Below are 18,399 nucleotides of genomic sequence, written 5' to 3' on the forward strand. Positions count from 1 at the left end.
AGCTTACTGGGCCGGAGCCTGGAGCTCGCCGGGCTGGAGCCTGGCTCACTGGTCTGAAGCTTACTGGGCTGGAGGCTGGAGCTTGCTGGGCTGGAGCTTTCCAGGCTGGAGCTTGCTGGGCTGGAGCTTTCCAGGCTGGAGCTTGCTGGGCTGGAGCTTTCCAGGCTGGAACTTGCTGAGCTGGAGCCTACTGGGCTGGAGCCTGGAGCTCACTGGGCTGGAGCCTGCCAGGCTGGAGCTTACTGGGCTAGAGGCTGGAGCCTCCGGGGCTTGAGCTTTCCAGGCTGGAGCTTACTGGGCTGGAGCCTGGAGCTTGCCAGCCACGCTCCAGGCAGCATCAGCCACACCGAGCATGGACAGCCGAGACAGACATGCTGCGATGCTCCATCCCCGGCCAGGCAAGAGCAAAGCCTCCTCTTTGCCTCCACTCCAGATTCTGCACAAGGGATCTCAGATCCACCCACGAGGGATCCCCGAGCCACCTCCTCTCCCAACTAGTCGAGGCTAAAACTTTTTGCAGCATGACCCTCCTGGCAGCCCTCTGCCTGCCTTCCTGCGAAGCCGTTTATACTGGCCGCCGTCACAAGCGTCCGAGGCAAGACGGGCTCTACACCAGATCTCCTCTGACATTTCTTAAAAGGAAAATCTTCCTCCAGCGACACACGGTCTCCCCAGTTCCACCACGCCCAGTAACAACCAGTTTCCTTAACTCATCCCTGCTCCAGCAGCACAAGGAGTAACTGCGAGCGGAGCCGCTGCACAGGGGCAGCCGACAGCGCTGGAAGAGCTCAGCTGGGATCCCGCTTCCAAGGGAGCACAGAAAGAAAATAAAAGGATAAACCAGACCTGTTGCCTGCTCTGCTCCTTGCCAAGCCGCTTGTCTTCCGCGGAGGAGAAGGGCGAGGATGTGCTGCGCACCACGGGCTGGCAGTGCCGAGCGAAGGGATGTGCTCCACGTGCCAATCGCGCATTTTCTGTTCTTGTTCTTCACCATCCAGGGAAGAAGTCACCTTTATAACCCTACCTGGACCTGCTGCTCAACACCACGCAGCCCCAGGGCAACGCAGCCAGCCCACAGCCACCGAGGAGCCAGTGCCGACCCAGCAGGTCCCTCTTGGAGGACGAAGCACCCATCTTTCAGCCCTTGCCTGGTTCAGGATGCTCGCAGCGCTCCCCAGCTCACAGCAGCTCCATCCAGCCCGCTGGGACGCTCAACGCTCATCGTGAGGGTGAGCCCGGTGGCGAGGAAGCGGCTCGGGGTAGTTCATCTCCAGAGATGATCCTGGCTGGGAAAGCCAGGCTGCTCGCGACGGCGTAGCACTGACCCCACTCCACCTTAAGCATGGAGCACGTCACAGTCAGGCGCTGAAAATTTTGCAGGAGCGACGGCGTGTGCATCTCCTGCACGCACGTTTACGATGAGCCTTCAGGAGAGGAAAATCCTCCCCGCTGACAAGCGGGTCGCTAGGAGGAAGGAGGAGGGCCGTAGGAAAAGCAAGCTGGGTCACGCTCAGAGGAGGAACGGGATCGCACAGCCCTTTGCAAACGTTACCGGCAGAGTTTGGGTGCGGAGAAGCGGAGGGGCACAAGTCGGCACCATCCAAGGACGGAACGCAGGCAGGCGGGCACCTGCAGCAACCCAGGAGACCAGACGCATCCTAAACCCTTTGAGAAGGGCTGTTTTCTAGAAAAGATTAATTTCTACTCTTCCCAAGCGCAGCGTGATTCCATCCACATGGACGGACCACTAGAGTTGAACGACGCTCCAACAGACGAGGACGCTTTTTCTCCCAGCCTGATCGGGAAGGAGAGACGTACAGCAATATCTCCACGGCGGACTACGTGACGTGGTCCAGGAGGGCAGAGCATCCCCCGCATCCCACGTGGGCAAGAGCAGCGTCCAGGCGCCATCATCAACTAGAAGGATGCCATCCTCCAGCCACCAATAAATCCCAACGGAGTATTTTTTATTCTTCCAACAAGCAGACCCCAAGCACCCAGGAAGCCGGTGGTCGCAGAGCTGCCCTCCCACCGCCCGAGCGGCAGACCCCGCCTCCGTCGACAGCTCGGCGTTGCTTCCAGCTTTCCCACCAGATGCTGGGAATAAGTCCTGCTGGGAGGAGGGATTCCAAAACGATGCAGGTACCCCCCCCACACACACAAAGTTAAACCCGAGGGGAAGCAGCACCTTCACACGCAGCTCAGAAACAGCGGGGGGTGCGTTAGTGCAAAGAAGGCGAAGGGGTTGGATTCCCAGAGCAAACACGTTGATAACGCACGGGATCGCATGGAAGAGACTCGGCAGCTCAGGCACCTGCAGCAGCCACCAAACCCCAACGCCCCCACGTTACCCGCGACACTCGCGGGGACCCAACGCCCGAGTGGTGCCGGGGGAGAGCGACGGTGCTCCAAGCAGCTCTGCCATCTTGGTCCCTCCAAACACCGCGAACCACGCCGCTATTTATATATTAAAAACTCAAGTCGGTGGAATAAAAGCTGCTTCAAGCCCTGCCCGTCGCGGCTCAGGAGCGGGGACCGGCATTTACCCGCGCAGAGGGAGGCGAGGTCCGACTTACCTGAAGGTGCTCCAAAAGCCGTGTGGGCACCCCCGAGCGGCACAATCCCCCCCGCACGCTTCAAAAGACGCCGTAGCCCACCGGCGACCCGCAGCGTCCACCCCGTTGGGCTCCTTGTCCGGAGCCCTGCCGGTACAGTGGGATGCAACACCACGTCTAGGGGCTGCCCCGAGCCCGGCACATGCACCGCTCCGACGCCTTCGCTTCCATCTAGGCTGAACACAAACCGACGTTCGACGTCGTAAAATGCATTTCGACACGGCACACACAAAATGGCTGGCTCCCAAGACGAGCATTTCCATACAATACTATAAAAAGGATAATAACCTAAAAAGGTAATTATGACTTAACGGCTCGGCGGTCCGAAGAGAGATCGGCAAGAACGCTGATGCAAAAAAAAAAAAAAAAAAAAAAAAAAAAGGGGGGGGGGGGAGGGGGGGGAATGAAAAAAAAAAAACCAACCCAACCCAACCACCCGCTCTCGAATAAAACGTGCCGCTCTTTGAATCCTGATGCTACAGATTGTAAGTTGTCAAGAAATCCTACGCCGGGCTCGGATGATTGTGCGAGCCGCGAAGAGAAATACTATGCTACAGCCCCGTGGAGGAATTTTGATGCAGGTAAGAAGGAAAAATACGTAGGGTCCTTATCGTGGCGATTTTTATCGAGAGCAGAACATGCAGGAGGCTTTAAAGAAACACACAGCCCTAACTCCAGCCTTAACAAAGAGAAAAGAGCTGACAGCCTTTAAAAAAAAATCCACCGAGCGTAAAAAAAAAAAAAAAAAAAAAAAAAAAAAGGGAGAGCCATTCATAAATCGGGGGGTTAAGCCAGGTTTCTCCCTGCTGTGGCAGATGCACGGGGAGGGGAAGAAGGATGAAAATAAGACAAAGAAAATATTTTAGAAGACAAACCGTCAGGCTAGTTTTCGACAGGATCGGGGAGCTGTCTCTCGGTTGCAGCAGACTGTAAATTCTTACAGTCGTTTCGGCGCAAACTCATTAAACAGTTCGGCTGTTTCCCATCCCCAGCCCCGAGCGGTGGGAGACACCGGGGTGTGTGTCGTGTCCCGTCCCCCCCCGGCTTCCTTCGCCTCCCCCCAGCAAAGCAGAGCCCCATCCACCGAGCCAATTAATAAACCATCAGCCAAAATATTTGTCTGCGAATTCTAAAAAGCGCCGGCGGTTGGTACAGCCACCTCGCAACTTCCCGGTCGACTCCGTCTCGCTGGATAAAATACCCGTGGCTGGGGGGGGGGCAGGGCTGGGGGGACACAACCCGGACCCCCCACCCCCACCCCAGACCCCCAGTCCGGCTCAGAGCAGCCCCGGGTGGAGTTTTGCAGAGAACGAACCGAGTGGTGAGGAGCAAAAGTGCTGCTGTCCCCTCCCCTCCTAAGTTTGCATTTTTAACAAAGTTAATTTATTAGGAGGTAATCAGGGCTGCCACAACCATTACACCTTACCCCGTAAAATCATTTTTAGCCCGTGGCAGATGGGGAGGAGGAAAAAAAAAAAAATTTAAAAAAGCCGCTTTCTGCCCCTGAATAGGAAGGGGGGGAGGGGGAATATATATATATATACAAAAAATACTCGTCCTGCTTTATGGGGAATTTGGCTGCGATGGCACGATTTGGGGAAAGCGCTGCCCACCCTCAACGAACCGGTCAGTTAATTAAAAAAATAATAGTAATGAAGGGAGGGGGGGAAAGGGGAGCGTTTGCCTCTGTCCTCCTCCACCTCTCCTCCCCATCCGTCAGGCTGAGCATGACGCAGGCTTCCTTATATAATGCGCCGCGATTTCCTCGACTGCGGGCCCTGCCTTTGTGCGCGCCGCACGCTCCTGCGCGCTGGCCGCCGGCCACGCGCGCCCGTCAGCTGGCGGCCACCGCGGGGCCGGGGCCGGGAGCGGAAAAAAAAATAAAAAAAAAAAAAATTAAAAAAAATCAAATAATAAAAATGGAAGGGGAAGGGGGGTGGTGCTGTTACAGCAAAGCATGAGCGCTAGAGACAAAAGAAAAAAATTTATTATTATTTTTTTTAATACCTGAGATCGGCCTTGCAGCAGTAGAACGGGGAGGGTCGGATTTAGGAATTCCGGCAGAATAGCGATGGTTGGAGCCTGGAGAGAGGTGGGTTGGTGGTTTTTTTTTTTTTTTGGGGGGGGGGGGGGGGGAAGGGAACCACTCCAACAGCAAATACAAGCAACAGTGCTAGTTTTCTCCTTAAAATATTCTGTAAAGACATTACATTTAGCTGCCAAACTCATGGTTAAAAAAAAAAATAAATAAAAAAGAGAAAAAGCAGATCCGATAATCCATAAAGAGCCTTTTGTCTGTTAAAAAAAAAAAATTTTTTTTAAAAAAAAATAAAAAAAAAAAGGACAGTTCTAAAGAATACTTACAGGTACAATATTCCTGCTGCCTCCTCTAGTTGTCAAGAAAATTAGGGAGAAAGGAAGGGGGGACGGGAGAGCCAGGGAGCGGGGACGGCGGAGCGGAAGGGGGGGAGAGGAGGGCGAGGAAGAGCCAAGGTTTTTTTACGAGGAGCCCTCTCGGAAGAGCATGGGCGGCCCCGCGTGCCATCCCCCTCCAGGGACCTGCAGAAACCCTGTCTCAAAACGGGCACTTCCCTGCCAATCATGCGCTGTACTGTTATATTAAACAAAAGAAAAGGGGGATGCTTACTTTTACCCATGATGCCTCGCGGGGCAGGGAAAAAGAGAGGAAAAAAAAAAAAAAAAAAAAGAAGAAGAAAAAAAAAAAAACCAGTTGCAGCCGGTTTGTAACCTCAGGACATGGAATTATCTCTTAAATTATTTTTTTTTTTTTTTTTAAAGTGGGTTGTGGTATAAGAGTCAGTTGGCTGCCGCCCCCTCCCACCGCCACCCCCCGCCCCCCCCCAGCCGCCAGCAGCCCCTGGCCCCCCGCCAAACTTTGTCTTCATTCATGAGAGCTCCTTTCCTCTGATGGTATTTTAACCGTTTTCGCTCCCGAAAGCAATGCTCGGGGGTCCCTCGACACTCCGCATGCCCAAGCCGGCATGCACAGGGCCATAGCGTGTACGCCCCGCCGTAGGGGAAAGGCGTCGAAGCATCCTCTCCATCCCCTCGCGGCAACGCCAAGGGATGCGGGCGAAGGTCCACGAGGGTGGACCGCATCCCTGCTGGTGGGATGAGCATCTCCCACCCCTGGTTGGCAGAGCCTGGAGCGGAGCAGCCACCAACACCTGGGTTCAAACACCTGGATGGTTTCAAAACCGCCACCAGTGGCTTTGGCATCACCTTCCCTCCTCCGGCAGGGATCTGGCAGGATTCTGGCTGGCGGCGGGGACGCCGCGGCACGAAGGCAAGGGCGCCCTGAAGCCCAGGGCTGGAAGCAAGCGCGTGTGAAGATGAAACACAGCGGTAACGACAACAAGTTTGAGGCTTCATTAAAGGAATTAACGTGCCTTTCGAGCGTCCACCACGCAGCTCCTCTGAAAGCACCGAGGACAGAAGCGATTCACATTCACCTCAGCCCAGCCCTGCTGAGCCCAACAGCTTTTTGTAAAACCGGAATGAGCGAATTCAGTGTCTTTATGCTAAAATGCAGAAATAAAACCAATATTCCCCTGCCTTTGCAAGCCAGAACAGAGAAGCCGAGAGGCAGGGAGCCTGCCACCAAAGCAAAGATGCTCACCCTACCCAAGGGTCTACGCACACGTGTCCAGAAACAGGTTTAAAAGGCTTGGAACAGATATTTTTTTTTTTTCCCCCCCAACAACCTTATCCTTTCCTCGAGGCACCTCCAACACGTGTTACCGTTCCTCCTATTTTACCATTTCAAGTTCCCACCCCAAGGGAGAGACCCAGGGCTCACCCCCACCCCACGTGGCATCCTTCATTAAGACGGGTCCAGCCTCAACCCCCTGCCGTTAACGAGCCAGTTCAGGCGTCTCCCAAAGCCGGTGGATGGACGCATCACCCCGGATCCCAGCACAACCCCGGCCTCGCTGAACGGGGAGCAGGAACCGGCGTCTCCACCGTGCCCGGGCAGCTGAGACTGCTGACAGAACGGGAACCTTCCATTTTGGGTTGCAAATCACAAGATGGTGCTAATCAAAGGTTAACGAGAGCACTAGCGTCAATTTGGAGAGGTTCCCCGCACGTCATTAGCTTAGCACTACGCTTAATTTCCTCGCGAAGCGAGCAGAAGTGACCGACTCACAAACTACATCTTTTTGTTGCCGAGATCGCACGCGCAGGTTTCACTGGGTTTACATGCTGTAAGCATTTATCAAATCATCTTCTAAAAATAAAGCTATTACAGAGCACACAAATAACCATGTAATCTACAATACCCAGTAACTATCGTGTATTTAGTCAACCTATGGGCTGCACAGAATCTGGTAATTAAGCAGAGTTCCACTGCCACTCCAAGCACTGGTACTACCCGCGTTCGCCTTTATTAGATAAAATGGAACAATTTCGTTTACAAAAGGGGAAATAACTAATCAGGCTTTAATTACACGGCACTTACCAGAGATTTATAAACTAATGAGGTGGTAGTTTGGGCCCCGATAAGATGTGTTTCCAGGCTGCGTCCACCGAAAACGTGCGGACTGGGTGGCAGGTCACGGGAGAAGCGCGGAATAAGAAATTGGGTAAAATAGTCTTTTTTTAAGAAAAAGCCCAAGGGCATTACGGCTGCAAATCTTCCAAAATCCTGAGGTTCCGCTCAAAGAAATGACGTGTTTTGGGGTCTCAGGGGAAAAAGGTGTCACGTTAGGCAAGCGCTCTTTTCCATACGGCACGAAGAAACCTGCAGCCGCTGATGCGCCGCGGTCAGCTGGGCATCGCTGGGGGGTACGGCCCCCCTCCACGTGCAGCGGGGCAAGTGGGGCTTCTCCCAGGGAGCAACCACTCATCTTGCACTGCATTTGGTCAATCCCAGGAAAAAAAAACCTACACGGTGACACCCGGGAAATGCAGCTCAGGTTCGGCCGGGGCTGGGGGCTGCCACCTTGCCCACATCCCGGCACCGGTTCTCCTCTCCCCCCGCAGACCACCGTTACCTTGACCGGAACGCTGCTTGAGTCCCGTTATCGACAGAGCCGACCCCCTCCTCATTTAAAACCCAGAACTGAGATGCTTTTGCTGAACGTCCCTCGACACTCACGCTTGAGCAACGTGTCCTCAGCCCCGGGTCTTCACAGCTGAAATTCAGCCCCCCTGCAGGGAGCCGGTACGATGCTCGGTGTCCACGCACCGGTACTCACCTCCCCGGACACCACAGGGAGGCTCTGCCCAGCCTGGCAGCTTGAAATTTCTTCAGAGGAACATCACCACCACCTCCAATGGTTCCCCCTAGGGCAAGCTTCATCCTACACCTCTCCGTCTCACCTCCCCAGTGACATCAACCTGCCGCAGCAAAAAGTTTCTTCAGCGTGTCCTCAGCCACTTCCATTCTCCGGTTATTTTATTTTATTTTTTTTTAGGCCCGTTTCACGCTTTTTTCATACTCCCCATCTTCCTCCAGACCTTTCATCCTTGTTTGAAGGCAGGCAGAGATTCGGCAGAGATGAAACCGTTCCCAACAAACGAGGGGTGGTTGAAGATGCCTCACATCTCTCCTCCTGCCCTGTCCTTTATCCCACTGCTGCAAGGCTTCTGAAAGATCTTTGCGGCCAGGATGGGGAAAGGTATTGGTAAAACATCACTGGACTGTTCATTTTAATTGAATTTTAGGGTCCTTTCATAAGGACCCATCCTCTGGGTGCTTCTATTTCCAGTCTAAAAAGGCCTTTGACGAAGTCTGCAAAAGTGCTAACAATAGCTGCTTTTATGCGGCTCTGTTTCCCGAACCCAATTCATTATCTGCAGGTGATCCATCGCTGAGAAATCTCGCCCCATTCCCATCCGCTCTGCTGGGTGATTAGCCCAGAAGTCCCCATCCTCCCTGCATTTATGTTTTTGCAGCGATTCTTACGCGTAACGCACAAAGGACGGGTGGCAGGGCGGCAAACCTTCAAGCCTTCCCAGGTAACTAATCAGGAAAGTAAGAAAGAGGCAGCCGACCAGAAAAGTAGGATGCGATTGCCCGGAGTTAATTTATCGGGATGAAATATTTGGGAAGTTTGAATTATAAAGTCACTGGTTACAGGACGAACGCGCTGCAGGGTCAGATTTAGCCCACAACCTGCCCACCACACACCGGGCTGGTGCCACAACCCCAAAATCAGGAACAAAATTGGGTAACGGTCGCGGCAGCGGGGACAGGCGACGAGCCCATCGCGTTTAACAGCGCAGGAGGAGGGTGTAAGACAGGAGGAGCAACAGGTGGGCTTGAAGGCACAGGCTGGTAGCGAGGGTGAGCCCCCAAGACGCCCAACACAAAGACGGCAGGGAGGCTCGTCCCGTTCCACGAAGGACAAGCTGAAAGCCCGCGATCCGAGGAGCAGTGACTATCATGATAGTCGATGGGGGAGGAGAAAAAGGTTTAATGACAACACTTCTACCAAATTTAAAATTCAAGCAGAACTAAACATCCCACAACAGACCGTTGCCGGCGGTATAAACGTTAAGAACAGCCGTAACAAAGTCGTCCACTGAGAGCGGTGCTGTCCCCGTGGCACTCAGGGATGGGGACGCCGGGCGGCATCGCTCCTCCGTGGTGCCTAAACCCCGCGCTGAAGCCTCCAGGCGAGACTCCACGAGGAACCCAAACGCCCATCAGGATACAGACCCGCGTCCCTGCCGCTGCTACTTCACATCAACACATCCAACACAATAAATCTCTACGAATGATTTTTCTGGGGGGGAAATAAAACACAAACAGCAGTCCCATGGGTCGCAACTGCTCTTCGTGGTGCTGGGGAGTGCCGGAGAGTCCCCAGCGGAGCGGGACCCGCACAGGACAGCTTCTGCAGCCAAGCAAGCAGCGGGGCCAGGGTGGGCTTCGACAGGACTCATCTCTTCCCTCATTGCTTATTCCCCACCTGCGCCGTCCCTCGGTTAGACATCTGTCACCCAAGCTGCCTCTTCTCCTCCAAAACAGAGGGTTCCTGGATCAAATCCCCTCCTCTTGATGGTTTTGGATTTTCTTTCCTTCCTTCTCATTAGCTAATAGCAAGCAGATGACTGTCATCATTGTAACGCCGCTTCAGACTAACAACGAGTACTTTGAAAAATATTTTGGTCGAACTGGAAGATGATTACATGAGGGAAGGAATGATTATTTTTTTTTTTTAATTTTGCCATTCGATACAACTTCAAAGCCCGCTCATCTCAAGGCAAGGGTTAACAAGGCTTCACCAGCAAACTCCCACGGAGCAGAACAACGTTCACGGGGAAAAGACCACCAGGATGGCCTCCAGGTAACGCAGTTATTTCACATTCTATGGGCCAGTCCCCGCTGGCACAACCCTGCCACCTAAATCCAGTCCAGGTCTGGGGTTAACCCCTCCGAAATGGTCAATTCTCCCTAAAACGCCGCACAACCACGGCTCGGATCCATCCTTTGACTGATCTCCTTCGGATTCTGCAGTGCGTGCCCAGGTCGGCTCCCCTCGCTCACTTTCCGTGGCCATTTTAACAGACCGGTCGCCGCACCACGGTACTTCCATCGCAGTGCTATCCCACCGGGAAGCGAACGGCCGGCAGTCCTATTTCTATCCTCACAACGCAGGGGAAGCTAACCGTGTCCAGCTGCTGCCGGCTTCCCAGTCCGGTTGTTTTCAGCGCTGAAACGTCAAACTAGCGAGCGGCACTTTGAGTCCACCTTATTTTGGAGCAGCAAACTGAGAGTAAAGCAAGGACAATCAGCGTAAAGATAGCAGCGTGAGAGCGAAACAACAACCAAGCTCATCCAGGGAAGAGAAAGCGAGGAGTCCAGGCGTGGTGGTGGTCCAGCCAAACCCCATTTGCAAGGCACGGAGAAAACGGGCTCCCCAGCACACCAAGAGAAGCACCCAAAACCACCATATGCCACCCAGCAATTAATTAAGACACCCTGTGTGGCTTGCAGCAAGCTTCCCGACCCGTCGTTCCTTCCATTTATCCAAATCTCCGCGAAACACACCGACTAGATACAGCTGAGCCCAGAAGGGATGTTATTTTAAAACGGTAAAGAAATTCTAGAGCTGATCTTCTGTTAAAGCCATCCCTCTAAAAACAAGTCCGTTAGTGTCTCTCTCCTATTTCAGCAGACACGTGTCTTCCCAGGGCTACCGAACATGCAGCGTTACGTTAAACCTGTGGCTCCGAATCGAACACGGAGACTCCGGCCACGGAGCTCCAAGTGTTGCTTTCCTCTGCGTGGCCACCAGTTTGTCAAAAATTGTTGCAGGGACTAAAACAATGAGCTATTGAAATGCCAAATCGGGCTCAGGCTGCACTAGTAGGTATTTAAAATTGTCAGGTCTCCAAGATTAAATTGGAATCAGGGACTTTAATAAGCAGCAAGTTAAGGAGTGATTCATAGAACGGGAAAATGCATTAGGTTTGGACTTCCAACAACAAGGGACGATTACCAAGCAACCATTTTGAAACTCTCTGAAAGTCTGCATCTCTCTGATTGATTTCCTTTCACTCAAAATTCCCTTTTAAAAACAAACAAACAAACAAACCAAATATCTAAAGAGCATCATCTGGCTGGTGACAGAGCTGCGCGGGGCGTTCACAGACGCATTCGAGGAGCCGACGGCTTCGGTCCGGTTACGGCAGCAGCATCTTCGCTGCCACGCGTCATCGCTACTAAGCGCCATCTAAAGGGTGGGTTTAAACTGGGAGTAAACTGGGAGCAGCTCAGCTGACACCCAGATCTCCAGCCACCCCAAGGCCTGGTACGGACCTCCACTCAGCCACCTCACCAAGGCAGCGATCCAACTTTCACAAACAGTTGACAGCACAAACCCTAACATTACCCTGCGCGACTGGCTCCGCAGTCCTGGGAAAAGGACAAGGAGGTTTTTTTCCCTTCAACATCTCAGTCCCTCGCTAAGCACGGGGAGCTGCCGGCGCGCAGACGGAGGCACTGCTACACCTGTAGGTGTTTGTAACGATGCTGCGGCTTCGTTAACTTTACATTGCTTGTTTCCGTTTCACGCCTATCAGCGACTGACTGGGAAAACAGAGCAAAAACTTCTATATAAAAGAACCATTTGAAAATGGTAAAGTGTTTAAAATTTAAAACTCTAGATTATAAAAAAAAAACCAAAACAAACCCAACAAAAAAACACCCAAAACATTATGATTGGCAAAAGCACATGGGGCCTTTGAGATAATGTCCTGCCCCCTCCCTCCCTCCGCTCCTCTCAGCAGCAAGGAGTTTCAGCTCTTTTGTCTTTTCAGGGACGAAGTTAATTTTATTCTACTCAAACAGTGACTCTGCTGCAGACAAAAGGAAAAATGAAGACCCACTGCAGCGAAACAAGTTTTATAATTCATTCAAGCGAGTATCTTTCTCCTCCAAACTGCGTTAGGCAGCCGGGAAAAGAAAAAGAAAGAGAGACAAGCAAACTGTTAAACCCTGAACTTGTCAGCAGCGAAAGCCTCGCCAGCAGGAGGATTTCGGGTTATCCACCTCTCCTTGAGCTTCCCCGGCTCTGGAAAGGGGGGATGTGACCCCAGGGTGCGGAGCAAGAGCTCCCACGTTTGCTTTGCGAGTCTTCACGCCGGGATGCCGCTGGGAAAGCTTCTTGCACGGTCCGGAGGGGAGCAGGGAGCCGGAGCTGCCTTACACCCACCCCAAAGCACCTCGCCAGGGCGGATGGCTTTGGGGGGCAGGAGCCAGATTTAGAGGCGTTTCAGGCAGACCTGTCCTCCTTCCTTGCTGGGAGCCTGAAAAAACACGTTTCCATCTGCTCCCTTGCTGGTGGGGACGCGACCAAAAGGTATCCAGGCTTGGCAGGAGGAGGATAAAAAGCCTGATCCCAACACACCAGCTCACCGAGGCAGCGGGGAGAGGTCCGGCCTCTCTCCTCTGGGACCCCAGGAAGAGGAGGGACGTGCCCAGTTGCTCCCCAGCAGACCCCTGACCTCCCCAGACCACGGCATCAAGCCGGGAAAGACTCGGATGGGGACAGGCAACGCTTCGAGCTGCCACACGCAGAAGTGTTTCTATTCCCTGCAAATATTTCTCTCTATGGAGGTTTGGGGACAAAGACCCTGCTCCCAGCCCCCCAAATCGAACCAAAGGGTTAACCAGAATGGAAGAGGAGGATTTAAATGTTTTGTGGTGTGAAAGCACAGGGCTGCTCTGCTCCCAGCCACGGGCAGGGCAGAAGCCGAAGCGGTGGGTCCAAGAGATGGAGAGCAGGCAGTAAGCAGCGGCATCCTCTTCCCGCGGTGACAGATGGGTTCTGGTTAGGTCTAATCCCAAAGAAACAGGGTTGTTCCTGCAGGCGTTTTCTGAGATTCAATGAAAACGAGGCCTAAATCCAAGATACTCTGGAAAAACACACTCCTGAGCCTCAGGCGGTTTGAGCTTCTGGTCACTACCATCTCCCCCAGAAGCCCACATCCAGCGGCACCGCCACCACCGCCCCGACAGGATCCCAACCTGGATGTTTTAAGGCATTTTTATCTCCTCCATCACACCAAAAGGCACGGGGCTACCAGCTCTCCCATGATCAGCACCGTCGGGCCCCCGCGCAGCCGTACTGAGCTGATGCTGGGACGCAGGCACCCAAAAGGCACCAGCGCCCGGCTCCGGCAGCCGCCCCAGCACCGGCAACCGCGCCGTCGCCCATCCAACAGCAGCCAGGTTTGCCTTTAAAGACCAGGCATGGCAAACGTAGGCAGGAAAAGAACCGCTACGAGCACGCCAACTGCTGCGACAGACCCCAATAAACTGGGGGAAACGGACAGCGCGGGGCAGCTCCCCCAGCACCTCCGGGCACAACAGGGCACCTTCCCTCCGCCCTCGCCGCTCCCCGGCGTGCCATGGGATGGGAGGACACAGCTCGTTTCAGCCCAGACTGAGAAAATTTTCTGGCTTTTGCTTTCTGACACCGCCTGAACGCTCCTGGAACGCCTCTCCCTCCCCTCTCGCAGCTCCTTCCATCATCCAGCAAGATGCTCCTCCAACCTCCAGGCACCAGGCAGGGCTTGTAAGCCCTAATCCACCACCGGGACCCTGAAATGGGGCGATTTCAGGGTTCAACCGCAACATTACCGCGCTCAAACCCGAGCAGTAGCAGCCTCCATCCAGCGAAAGGCTGTTAAGCCATCCCGGCACGTGCCCGGCTCCAGCGGAGCTGGCACCACCTATCTGGAAATACCGGCTGCCACCGCCGCACCGAAGGGCTTTGATTCGGGATGAAACAAAATGGATGCGGCTTCGCAGGACCGACGCGCAATGGTCATGTCGATGCTCCACGGCAAAAAGCCCTCGAGGCTCTTTATAGACTCCTCCGCGCCGGTCTTGGGTCTAATTTTAGAGAGGAGGCTTGAAAGCGCCTCTCCTCACACCCTCCAAATTCCAAATGCTAGTGCTGGTCTTCAGAAGGATTTCAGGCATATTCTGGATACCGTTATCACAAATAACCGGATAATATTCCGCGTTGCAAAACTAATTGCGATCTGAAGTTTAGTGTTATCCCCCTTTCCTCAACACATCTTAAATAACCCCGTCTCTGCGAGGGCTGAGGGCGAGCAATTAGAAGCGATATGCCCCATTTATACGAAAACCACGGAGAATTAAAAAAAAAAAAAAAAGAAAAATATCCTAGCATGGTAGCCTCTTCCCCGACCCGCTTCCCACGGATGGGGATGAGCTTTCTCAGGTCTGTGCCTGCAATGAGGCACTTGACAAACCTAAAAAACACCCAACCTGGGATAATTATCCACTCTGGGTTGGCACAAGGGACAGGAGGGGACTGATCGGTCGCAGCAAGGAAGCCGCTGTACCTTAGGGCAGCGTTACCAGCACGTGGGCTGGAGCTCTGCTGGAAAACACGGCTGAGTTTTGTTTGAAGCAGCACCTCGAGCAAACGGAGGCAGAACCTCACCTGCCTTCGTTACACAGAGCTCACTGTCCCAGTTACGTGGGTCACGCTGGGGGAAAACCGACGACAAAAATCACCCAAATCCTGAAAACGACTTCAGTTGTCCTCGATTCCATAAAAAAAAAAAAAAAATAAAAAAAAAAATCTTAATGCCGTTCTTTGGGCGTCTGAAGGGGAGAGAGCAAAGGGCAAGGAATGCCTCCGAGGGAATGCATGCACGATGAGAAAGCTGTGCAGCTCGAGGACGGGACCTGTGATGCCCAAATGACCCCCCCCACCAACACCTGGGGGTCCCCAGACCCCAGCCCAAGGCGCTTTCTCTCCATAGCCCCACCGAGGCTGAGCTGCGTCCATCGCTGGAGCCAGGCACCGCCACGGCGCCTTCCATCCTCTGCCCAATTAACCCGCCAAGTAATTTCTCTCCAAATCGGGTTTGGCGCGTGACGCTGGTGGTGTCTGAAGGCTGGTTTCCAGTTTAGCTGGAAGCCCGGGAGAGAGCAGGGAAGCACGCTCGTGTTCCCGACACCTTCTGGGCACGCTGCGCTGGGCTGGCAACGCTCGGGGAGGGGGGGAAAGGCACCATCGGGCTCAACCGCCGGGGCAGTGCCGGGCGTGTGGCTCCATTTGAAGGTTCATAAAACCTTCCATCCATTCATTTCCAGCTCAAAAAACAAAAAAAAAAAAGCAGGAAAACAAGAGGCACCGCACATCCCCAGGCCACCAGCAGCCCTCCAGCCTTCATCAGCCGCCCCAACCCTCACACCAGGCGAGCTGATGTATTCGCCAAAGTCCCAACTCAGAGCCATGCTCTTTAGGGGGGAAAAAAAAAACAGAATTAAAAAATAGAATATCCCTTTTTCATATGACCCAGATAAGCACTTCAACTCCAGCTCTCACAGCAAGTACGCGCCGTGGCAAAGCGAGCCTCTCCCCAGGCAGATGGTCCACAGGGACACGTGCGAGCACAGCTCCTCGCTTTTCCACGGAAACCTCCCGAAGAAAGCGCAGCTGAGGCAGAGAATATTTGTGATTTTTTTTTTCCTTTTTTTTTTTTTTAATAGCCATATCACCTGAAATACTGAAACTATCAAAAGAAACGACTCGAAGTCTACGCGCAACAGCGAAGGAGAGAAATGCAGGCTCATCGCAACATCTCATCGCTTGGTGCATCACCCCAAGATGCTGCAAACTAAGTTACCGAACAGTGAAATACCATCCCACGTTTAACAAAACGTGGTGTTTAACAAAAAAACCCTGCAAAATAACCTACATACAACAACAACAAAGTCACAGCAAATGAAACCCTGAAACCCCAGCCATCTGTAACCGGGCTCCTCCGAACCACCTGGAAATTAAGGAGGAGAAATCCACAAGTCTCCGGGCAAAACCCAAAAACACGGCGCCTCGCGGAGGGATCGCTCACGGCCCCGCGGAGCTACGGAAGGAAACGGATCCCCAAACCACGCTCGACCTGCCCGCGCAGAAGCGCCGGTGAGGTCTCGGCACGGTGGCTCCACGTAAAAAGTAAGTTTCTTCTCCATCTTCCAGCAGTCGATCCAACGCTATAAAACGGCAGCAGCATGTGGCACGGCCTGATAGGTTGAATTTCTGCGCACGAGGTGGATAGCTTTACACAGGGGTTAGATTTACAGCCAATCTTTTTTTTTTTTTTTTTTTTTTGTTCTCCTGTGTGTGTTAAAAAAAGAAAAACACAACACATTTTGCTGTGGTGCCTCGGCACAAACACGCAGAGCCACGCGTTCGGCGCTTGCACACTGGCAGCTTTAAACACCACCCGAACCAAATGCCCATTTTAAAAAAAAAAAAAAAAAAAAAAAAAAAAAGGTCTCCCTCTGTGGGGTAATATCAGAGGTTGTAAAAATAACAGGGATTTTTTATCCCCCCGCCATCACATCCCTAGTTCTTGTTATTGCCCAAACGTTTGAAAAATTGGTGATTCCTACAGCTGAGTGGTGCAACAGGACTCCCGAGCTGGGACGAGCGGGGCCGCTCGCCAGACAAAGGCGCACCCCAGCTGGCTTCCAAAAAGGGGCGAGTTATCCCACGTGGAAGGGCTGCGGCCCCTTAACCCCCCTCTCCCGCAAGACCAGGGGTCGGTGAGCGGGTTGTTGTTGGGCGAGGAAGAAGAAAGCGCAGGGAATTGTCATTTACTGAGGAAATAATAAAAAAAAAAAAAAAAAAAAAAAAAGGGAAAAAAAATAAAAGGTTCGGTGATTGTTCTTCCTTAACTGCTGAAGGGACTAGCAAGTGATGAAAGCAGCGGAGTGAATGAATGGGGAAAGCTCCTCTCCTTTAAACCCTCCCTGCATCCCGCCAGCGGCCGATCACCAGCCCTGCGCTGCTTCCTCGGAAGAAAACATTGGCAGAAAAACCACTTTCAAGAGCATCTTAAGTTTAATTAACTCTGCCGAGTAGGTGCTGCTGCTCTCCCCCACCCAGAAAGATCTGAACGGAGGCAGCGATCCCCTTGCTGCTCTGCCAGAGTGGCTGGGAACATGGCGGGGACCGGGATGCTCCGAGCAGGGACCGGGATGCTCCGAGCAGGGACCGTTAGCCGTCAGAAGAGGAAGCCAGGCCGCTCTCGGCACGGGCAAACCGCAGCGCTGCAAAGATGGATGCTCCCTGTCAGCTGCACGTCACATTCGGTTTCACGCAGCCTCGTGATCAGGAAAAGCGCCAAAGCGAAGGTTGCACCTCGCGCTGGAGATCTTAACGGCTCGGAAATCAGGTCGCCGGCCCCGGCACGGGTCTTTATGGCTGTTTCCCACTGCCGGGGCAATCGGCAGCTCCGACGATGCATCCAGGAGAACCAGGAATGCAACAAATTCCAGGCACGCTCCTAAATCCCGGGGAGGCAGGAGGGTCCCTAGGGCCCCCGATCCAAGGGGACCCCAACCCCATCTCGGATCAGGTGCAAACGCGGTGAAGGTGCCGTTTCACCCCGAGGGCACCGGGCCCCTCGCCAGCCACACGATGCCCACAGGAGCTGGAATCACGGCTGCCCTCAGTGACAGGAGTACCTGGAGCCATTGACAACCCAGTGATGTGCCAGAGCAGGGCACCAGCGTGTCAGGGGGCTGGGGGGGGGTCTCCCTGCACACCCTGACAGCACAAAGCCGGCCGGCCCTTGGCTCCCCGGCGAGAAGGCATGCGTTCCTCTGCCGGTAGCCAACCTTCCAAACCACCGTCCTCTCGAACCGCTTGTTGTTGCAATCCTTCCCCAACCCCCACTGAAGAACACCGAGAAATAAAAAGAGTCAAAACCTCCCACACCTTCTTCCAGAAGGACGCCGTTCCCCGCGGGCTCGTACCCCCCCCCCCCTTCCTCCTCCAGCCTGTCAGCAGCCAAGGCAGGCTCAAAAAAAAAAAAAAAAAAAAGAAAGAAAAAAGAAAAAACAAACCCGAAACCCACCCAACCCTTTTCGAGGGTGATTTCAGCAAACAGAAGGCGAGGAAGGCAAAGGCAGCTAAAGCGAATCGATCCGATCGCATCCATATGCTGTCGCTCTTCCTCCTTGCTTCCAGCTACCCTCCGCGTGCCCAAACCTCCTCCTCCTCCCCCCTCCCTGGCACTGCACCCCCCAGCATCCGAGAGACCCTCCTGGGTGCCGAGGGGAAGGCAAAGCACCTTTCAACGCCTCCAACACTCATCTTTCGGGAAATTGGGCAAAAGGGGAGAGGAAGCACATTGCCCAGTTTTCCAAACGCCAAGCCAGAGGGATGAAACGAGATTTTCACCCCCCCAGGGTAAAAGGGGAAGGGGTGCGGGCAGGGCTGCCCACACGGAAGGAGGAGGGAGTTGCTGGACTCTCCTG

At 53.7% G+C, this 18,399-nt stretch overlaps 1 protein-coding gene across 3 annotated transcripts in view; it reads right to left on the reverse strand.

Annotated features, from left to right (window-relative positions):
- GATAD2B (GATA zinc finger domain containing 2B) overlaps positions 1-18,399 on the reverse strand; it is a 42,796-nt gene that overhangs the window by 22,923 nt on the left and 1,474 nt on the right. The window contains exon 1 of one of the 3 annotated variants that reach the window (XM_055792218.1): positions 4,980-5,207. The exons of the other annotated variants lie outside the window; for them this stretch is intronic. The gene's annotated coding sequence lies outside the window, so the exon portion shown is untranslated. Of the gene's footprint in view, positions 1-4,979; positions 5,208-18,399 lie in introns of those variants that run through there. 3 annotated transcript variants of the gene reach the window in all.

This window comes from Falco peregrinus, chromosome 19 (assembly GCF_023634155.1).
Source record: "Falco peregrinus isolate bFalPer1 chromosome 19, bFalPer1.pri, whole genome shotgun sequence".
Lineage (NCBI taxonomy): Eukaryota > Metazoa > Chordata > Aves > Falconiformes > Falconidae > Falco > Falco peregrinus.